Genomic DNA, 9,627 nt, shown 5'->3' on the forward strand with positions numbered 1-9,627 from the left:
GCAGTTGAGGGCGTAAGCGGGCAATTGCATGGTTATAATTTACGCCCGCTCCCGCCCCGGTTGAAATTGCTTAGGGATTTCAAGGGGTTCAGAATTCTCTAATTCGGGCGAAGGCATGGTTTAATGGGCAATCCATTTTTACGGAATCTTCTTCTACGATAAATTTTGAGTAAAACTGCCCTAGGCTTTTGAAATTCAACAGAGCTTTCGGAAGGAATTGCGTGTCAGAATAATAAAGGGTGCAATTGCACGCTTACCGCTTACCGCCTGTTTCAGAACAATTTCGATAAGCGCGAGAGCTTGTAATTACACGCTTAAAAATTCTGCCATTTTGATAACCGTGCAATTGCGCGCTTACGGCCTCGGAACGTAAGCGTGCAATTGAGAGGATTTCCCAGACTGAACATGGTCATGGGACGGCAATTTCAGTCGAGGATTATAACCTCTTATTTATAAGAGTTAGAGGATTACCTCATTTAGGAGATTTTCAGTCTCTTATTTAAGAGAACGTTACCTAAACTAGGAGAATTCTGTACGTTTCACCAATTTACTTCAGAGCAGACTATTTGTGCAATATGAAAATAAGATCACTCACGTGAGGCTGGACTTAAAAAATTGTTGGTTTGCCTTCACCCGACCGACCCTACCTCTAAACCTGCCAACCCAAAAAATTTTATGGCCATTTTAAAGAAGATTTTTTTCCTTCAAAAACTTCGAACAATAAAAAATCAAAACTCGTATCTTGTTTGTCTCAAGCATAAGAATCGTAAATTCCCTGGTAGCACTTCTGTTTTTTATTCAAAATTAGCTAAATGTAAACCAACTGTTAACCCTTCCATGGACAAAAATTTCAAAAATCGCCAAAATAAAAAAAAGTTCCGACCAACCCACCTCCAAAATCTAGGGTCGGGTGACGGCAAACCAACAATTTTTTAAGCCCAGCCTGAAAGATCATGTTTCCGTGATTCCGATGACCCAAAAACCAAAATAAATTATCTTTTCATACTTTTTCAAACTTCGAAAAACCATAAATAGCCTCATTTGCATGTGTTGACGTAAGTTTTAAAAAAATGAAGAAAGACTCTCAACCTTCAAAACGCGTTTTTTCTCAACCCCCTCTTATTTAGGAGAGACAAGACCAGGCGTAGTTAATCGATATAATCGTTAATCTTGAGTAATCGATAAATAATCGATAAGAAGTCGATGGATAAGATATCGATTAACCGATAGAATCGATACGATAGGTAATCGATACTCAAGATTTTTTCAAAGCTCGATTATTTATCGATCAATTTTGTCATCGATTGTTTATCGATTATAGATCGGCTATCGATCACAGCTTTTGATCGATTACATATCGATCAAAAATTGATAAGGGGCCGTCGACAAACGATTTTCCGGCCAATCTTCTGGCCGTGAGGGGTGGGAGGGGGTCACTGCAATGCCGTTAAAAAAGTTTAAAAAAAAGGGAAAGTCTCACTTACAAATTTCATCAGTCCAAAAAGAAGAAACATGTGAAGAGATTCACCTTATTCCCGATCACCAATTAATGCTTCGACGAGAAAAATGACTGGTCACGTAACGAAAGTCGGCAATTTTTCCCTCCGCCTCAGTTGACTCCTTGCTCCACCCATCCCGCCCTGACTTGCTGCGGGGCTTGGAGTTTCAAAATTGAAAGGTCATGGCTCAAAACCACATGTTTATTCAGTGCGAAAAGAATAACTTTGAGGATTACGAATCGAAAGAACATGGCGGCCATGGACCAGTGAAAGTATTTACTTTTGAAGGATTTTTCTCGCCGCTAAGCCTCAGGCCGTTAAAAAAAAGGAAAGTCGTTTGTCGACGGCCCCTTAATCATCGATCAAATAGTTTTAATCAATCAACTATCGATTCGTGATCGATTATAGGACCCTGTCGACGCACCGGACTTAACGACCACCGGACACGCGAAAGTCCAGTAGAATTTTTTTTACCACAATTTCTTTAACCACAATTTCTAAACTGGACTTAAGGAAGTCGGATGTTCGGTGTCTGGGAAGGATATTTTTCCCCAGCGGACAATCAAAACACCGGACATGACCAGTCCAATGCGTCCGGTGTTTCTTAATTTTTTGTTTCATAAATGTCCGGCGTCCAAAATTCCATGTATGCAACACCGGACTGACACCGGACTTATTGCGTCCGGTGTAGCGAAAGGATACTTTTTGCCATACTTTTAAGTAAAAAGGGCCGGTAATGTATTCAATAGTCGGTCACGATCGATATATAATCGATAACGATACGTGATCAAAGATAAGTAAATAATTGATAATTAATCAATAGGTTGTATGTAGTCGATATGTGATCGATAAGTAATAGATAGCTTGGAAATAATCGATCACTGATCAATTTTCAAGATTTTTTGAAGGTCTGATTACCTATCGACTCTATCGGTTAATCGATATCTAATCCATCGATTACTTATCAATTATTTATCAATTACTCAAGATTATCAATTATATCGATTAACTACGCCTGGACAAGAGCGACTCACTTTCTGTTTGACCCGCGTTTTGACCGCGCTAAAACGCGTTTCTTAAATATGGCCCGATCTATATTATTACTTTTCACAAAATTCTCATGATGTAGATCGGCCTTTAGATTGATAGACCCTAACCATCCTAGGTCCACGAAACATAAGCAGAACTCAACCAAATTTTACTAGAAGGGAGAAAAAACGTGCTCAGTCGATATATGAAGTTCAAAACTTGCGCAAATTGATGGGAAGGCCAAAAATTAACGAAGAAAGAAAAGTTTTCTAGTTTAGAGAACGAAATCTCCTACTTAAGAGACCTTCTCTTAAATAGAGTATCTCTTATTTAGGGTATAATTCTTGACTGAATTTGGCCACCATTTCACAAAACCTCCAAAGCAAAGTCATTTGATTTGAGTTAATGAACGGCGTATTAACAAATATACGATTTCTCTTTCGCAATGAGTAGGCTTTTAAATCGAAATATAAAAAAAATCCATAGTGGAACACACGCGAATGTCTGGCATCTGGAACAAAGAAGACCAAATTAGAGTGGCAAAACGATGGAGCGTTTGACATGGTTGGCAGACGATATCATCCACCAGGATGCAAGTGAAATTTTTTAAATCTGCGGACCTAGACGGGGGTTCGGTTATTATCAGTTAGGGTTAGGGTTGGAGCTTGAGAGTCACAATATAAGGCCAAAGACGCCTTCTTAGAGCACAAGTGTTACGGGTAAGCCAAATCGCGTATTACGAACAATTTCTAAATTGCCGAGTACAGGAGAAAAAAAATCGAAATTCAAAATGACGGCCAAGTCCACGCTGATAACTATCAAAAATCTTCGTTTTTCAATCAGCTATTGCAGCTCAATAAATCAATGAAATAATTTGAAATAAAAAGTAAACAAACCTTGAACCTTTCATGAATCCAAATAAATAAAAGTATTCATCTAAAGTGAATATTACATTTCAAAATAAAACGATTTCCAAACCAACCTAAAGTCAGTGTCTGCCAACTAAAAATTTCTCTGCGGGTCACTGGCAAGGAGTTACAACTTCAGACTTTAGATTCCAATTCTTGTATAGGCTGCAACTACACTGCCAAATGATCTGTATTACAAAGACTTCCAAATGGGTCCATAAGTTAAGAAAATGAGATTATCATGTAGCACAGGGGTTTTGTTTTTAAAAACAAACTTCAAAATAAAATTGTTAATGAACTTGTTACTTAAAATATCACTTACTTACATAATTTATTTATGATATAACACCCCTTTCTCAAATAAATAGCCTCTTAAAAGTCTTTTATGTTTGCCGCAAGAAGGGAGAAAAATTTAATTTGACCCCCAGTTTTTTCTCTCTTTTTCTAGCCATTTCCTGCGTGTTAGTGTAGACACAACTTTAATCTGGGGAAATGAAGCGTTTTCATTGGTCTAAAATCACGGATGGTCACGTGACCAGAATTTTTATCCAGTAAAATGCCGCAATGTTTTGCTTTAGTGAGATTGACCATTTTTTTGTTTAGATTTGAGCGGGCAAAATTTCTGTACAAACCAAAATATGGTTTCATTGGAATACCGGTTGAAACACTTGTGTTAGGGGCATCCGTACCCTGAGACCTAACTTTGGATCCCATAGTGGGCACCCCCCCCCCTTTAAAAAGGGGGGGGGGGTTTGAGAATTTTACGGAATTTAAAAGAAGGGGGGGGGCTTGTGAAATTTTCAAATAAAAGGGGTGGCTTGAACAAAAAGAGGGGGGTTAATTTTTTAATGGGCCGGGGGCTTGGAAGATTTGGCAATTTGTAAAAGAGTGTTTTCCATTCATTTTTAAATTTCTCAACAATTATCATATTTCTATTCATTAAATGAAGCAAAAACTCTGTTTCTACAACTCTTGATGGAGTATTTTGCTTTTTCAACCTTTGCAAGACAGCTGCTTTTGTTTTTCCACCACTTATTTCACAAAAGGTCGAAAAAAAAGAGGGGGGTTGAACTTAAACCTGGGAAAAAAGGGGGGTTGAATAAAAAGAGGGGGGTTGAGGAATTTTCATTTTTAAGAGGGGGGTTGAGCTAAAAGAGGGGGGTGCCATTTTTAAGGGGGGCTTGATACCCCTCTGCCCACTATGGATCCCGTAGGGTTGGGAGCTTTCTTAAGGTGGCCATCCACTGGAAATTGAAAAATCGACCTTTTAACTTTAAATGTTGATTACTCAATAACTAAAAATGATATGGGCTTGAAACTTCTAGGTATTGTTATTTATGACCTAAAGTTAATATTAAAAAAAAAATTAAAAAAAAAAATTGGAAGACGGGGGTTTGGTACGACTTTTCAGAAAAATCAAAATAATCTTGTGTCAACGTTTTAGAGAAAACTACAAATACTTGGTTAATGATTTTTGGTATGTAGAGGCACTTTAGGACAAAGAATGGAATGAGCGAAAAAAATTTTTGAAAAATCCAAAATCCGGGGGTAAAAGCCAAAAAAACAGTTTTTTCAAAATATGAGATCTGGAATTAGTGAAATCTGAAAAATCCTTCGCTCATTCCACAGCCCTCATAGATGTGCAAATACCCTGAAAAAATCAGACCAATCGGACAACTAGATCCTGAGATTTTTCCGCCACAGTGATTGGGAACCCCCGGATTTGCGTTTTGAGAAATCGTGCTTTTAAAACATAAATTGCGGTTAAATGAAAAGATTATAGTTTTCATTAGGGATTTTTTTAGGATTTGAGCCTATAAGGGAGTTTTCTACATTATTTCAAAGGAAATAAGGATTTAAAACTATTTACAGTGAAATTTTTGGCCAATTTGAGTGACATTTGATCATTTCCAGAAAACCGCAAAACTTTGAAAAAAGACCGCAAAACTCATTTTCACCACGAAAACCACCCCGAAATGTAAATAACAATGCCCACATTCATTGTAAGACTATTTTGGACTATTCCTATCAGCAGGGATTAAAAACTAAATCAATTAAGTTAAAATATTCATTCAAAAAGCTCTGGAACTGAAGACTCATTATCGTGTTACAGGGCACTTTCACTTTCACTTTCATGCCATCGCTGAAAGCATAATGAAACCGCCAAAATCTAATCCCACACAGTTGAAAAGTAATTTGAAGATGATTGTGTTGTTTTCTAAGAGATTCCTGTCAAAAAAACATTAAAATAGCACCCAAAAAAGAATAAACAAGCAAACAAAAGTTCTACATACCTTTGGCGCACTACACAACAACCGACCGTGCTCTTAATCAAAAGAAATCACAAGTTACATCATGATTAAATATTCCTTAGAGTTTTACAAACCTCCTTGTATAATAAGAGAACCATAAAACATCATTTACAGCAACAAATGTGGATGAAACACTCAGCAAAAGTCAGTGAGCTTCATCCTCCAAAATTGTCCAAAAACCATCTTTAAAATTCGAGGGCGGTCATTGTTTACAAAGTTTGAAAACTGAATATGGGTACACCAAGCGACTTCAAACCTTCTAGAAATGTTTCTAGCGACTTGAAGACGACCCGTAAAGATTTTCAAGCCGTTTGAGCAGCTAGAGAAGGTAGAATTGCTGTTTTACTAACGGGCGGGAAACAGGGCGTCCATGGGCGAAGCATTAAAAGCTTAAAGGTAGGTATTTTAAAACCTAAAATTTTCTGCTTATTCTTTACTTTTATGAATTGAAATTTTCAGAGGTTGTTCCAGAGAAGTTATACTTGACTTTAAGTCAAAAAAATAAAAAACCACCAAAAAAGTATCACTATTTTCAAACTCAGTGGATGGCCACCTTAATAAAGGTCTGTAAATTACACGCTATAAGTATTTGTGAATGACACATTTCTTTCATAAGAGAGGATATATCCTGGAGGATGATATCATTTGCCAACCGTTTGACATCACTCACGCGGCAAATTAAACACTTGTTATTTGTTAATCCCATCAGGCGATAGGCGGTTAGGCGGCGGGCGTTCTCTATTTCTCCAATTGGCGTCCGGTCATTTCGAATGAAAACAAAAAAGTTAAAAAGGGTTGCGCTACAGTGTTTCTATTTCTATTTCTATTTAACTATTCTTTAATTAGCATAAACTTATTATAAAGTTATTCTCACCAATGTAACATAAATAATAAAATGAAAACATTAAAAGTGAATGTTATCGTGACATATTATGACAGAAAGTATGATTGATAAACTTAGTGAAGTTATCAAAACAAATTTGTTGTCAAAGAGATTAAACAGTAAGTGAAAATACAGGCCAGATATTAACACGTCCCATTTTTTGGCCAATCGTCCCAAGTTAAAGCAGTTGACAATAATCAAAAAGTTTAGTTTAATAAATTTTGGCAGTAGCCTCAGTAGCTAGGGGGGGGGGTAACAGGGGGTAGCAGGGTATTGGTAACATGAGGTAACATGGGGTAACAAGCAGCTTGGGAAATATCGTGTGTTTTGTTTTTGATACAAAAATAAAAAGCATAAAAGCTCTCACATTCCTTTACACCCCCCCTGACAGCTGACAATCAGGCTAGGCTAGACTTTTCTCTCTTTTTTTATAAAATGCTTACATAGTTGATGGAAAAAAATGTCAGAAGTGTTAAATTGTAAAATTCCATAGAGGTTTTCGGATTTTTAAAACTGATTTTTTGAATTTCATGTTGCTCTGCGATAACACGAGATGTTAAAAAATAATATGTAAAAAGATCCTGCATCAATGCTGAAACACAGCCAGAAACAAAAACCAAAACATTGTTGTCAGGCCAGTTTGATTTATAAATGCAAACTACTGATGTCTAAACTTTTCAATATATCTACAGAACTAACAGACTTTTTGAAATTCTGTAAAAAAGTTCAAACTCCTAAATAGTTTTACTATGTTCTGTGGAAAAATCATAACCATTAGTGAAATACTCGTTCATCTATTTATAAGATTGAAGACAAAAATTTGCGAAGAAAAACAAGCCTTGAGCACAAAAAATGCTTTTTGAAACACTTTTTTCCAATGAAAAATAAATAACTTTTATAGACTCAAAGATCAAATAAGCTTCTAACAACTAAAATAAATGAGAGAAGATAAGAGAGAACCTCAAAATCAAGCCGCCATCTTGTTTTGGAATGACGAACTGCAAAATTGAAAATTTGAGAGCACACCCACCACCCTTTAGCAGTTAGTACCCAAAAGTACTAAGTGCATTCACCTATTGACAGTTTGAAACCAGCCCTTTTTGCACTCAGTACCCTCGAAGTATTAAAGTGCATTTGACTACTTGCAGGTTGACACCTACATAGAGTGCAGAGGGGTTGAAGCCCCCCTGAAGGTTCAGCCCTCCTGAGATTTAGCCCCCACCAAAATTCGAAATAGACAGCCCCCCTACCAAAATACAAAAAAAATTTTGATTTATGCTTAAAAATCTGAACTCTTCAGAATTTAAAAACTAGAACTATCAAAAAGCTTATTAAAAAGCTAGCAAAATAAACTAAAAAAAATAAAAGTTAAAGAATAATAGAACTAACCTATCAGAACTTATAAAGAACAACAAGAAAATAATTTAATGAGATAATTTTCCTTCTATAAAAGATAAAATTTTATAAGAAAAGTTGTTATTTTGAAAAAAGTGAGTAGAAGACAATTCTAACTTAAGAAAATTGTAAACACCACATGAAAATAGGGCCGACCCTAAAAATTTTTTTGTTTCCGGTCCACCGGGTGACGAAAAAAAAAGTCATGCGGGCGGCCGGGAAAAGAATTTTTTTGGTCCTTTTCATGATTTCTAATAAAAAAAATTAGGAAGAAAAAAATCATCTCTCTGGCTGTTAGTGTTGCCCCACATTCTGTCTTTATATTTTTTCTTTCTTTCAATGAAAGAAATGTGTTGCTATTAATTACAAAAAGCTGTACTTTGTGATTTTTTTTTCTAAGAATCAACTAACTTTTCATTCTAATAAGTTGATTTAATATGCAAAACACTATTTATTTGATCTTTAACATCCAGAAAGCATGCTAAATAAACAAACTTTTTGAAGAGTGTTATATAGGAACGATGTAACAGTTTGAATGAGTGATGAGTAAAGGTTTTTAAGAAGAAAGTTTCATCTGTGATCTATTTGGTTCTTTTACAAAAAAAAAAATGCGGCCGGGTGACGACGAAAAAAAATTTCACCCGGCCAGTGGACCGGAAACTTTTTATTTTTTAGGATCGGCCTAGCTGCGTTCTTTATTTGTCATTCATTTCAATAAACAAACTTTATCACATATCACACACCCGCACGCACACACCACAATACAAAAAAAACAAAAATGTTGGAATGGAAAAAATTTCAAACAATGCAAGGTCTTCATTTTGCATGTCCACACAAGAGAAAGAGATACCAAATGTATAATGTCTTCTTTTGAAATTCTAATCAACAAACGTCAATAGTACAACTTCATTATTACACAAACAAAATACCAAAATGTACAAAGAAAAATTTCTTAGTTCTTGGAAAAATTTGTTAGGTTAGCCCCCAGTCAACAGACCTAAACAAATAGCCCCCCCCCCTTAGTAAGTAGCCCCCCCCCCCCCTGAGTAAGTAGCCCCCCTGATCTTAGGGAAAAAGAGCCCCAGCCAGAACTTTAGGTTCTAGCCCCCCCCCTAAGCCTAAGAGCCAGGGGGGTTGCATTCTATGCACCACCCCTTTTTGCACCAAGTACCCCGCAGTACTAAGTGCATTTGACTATTGCCAGGCTGGCACCCCCTCTTCTGCCCTGTTTAGTAGCCTTGAGTGGTCAAAACTCAATGTAATCGCTATATGAAACGTGTTAGTATCCTAGGCAGCCCTGGGGTTTAGTACACTAACCTTGGTAATTTTTCTCTATTTCATTTATAATAAACACAAAGCCTAACATATATGATACAATTAGCTACAAGGCCCAAAATTTAAACTCAAGTCTGCCCAACACTATTTAGGTCTAAAACCCCAGAAATAAACAATATCACTTTTGCATTGTTTGACGAAAGACTGGGAGAAAAGCTTAAGAAGACATTGCAGTGATGCACAACTTAATAAAAACAAAAAGCTGGCAATTTAGCTGCACATAATTTTAAAACAAGCAATCTTTGACATGAGATTCAAGCTGATTT

Source organism: Clytia hemisphaerica, unplaced genomic scaffold, assembly GCF_902728285.1.
Source record: "Clytia hemisphaerica strain Z4C2 unplaced genomic scaffold, Clytia hemisphaerica genome assembly, whole genome shotgun sequence".
Taxonomy (NCBI): domain Eukaryota; kingdom Metazoa; phylum Cnidaria; class Hydrozoa; order Leptothecata; family Clytiidae; genus Clytia; species Clytia hemisphaerica.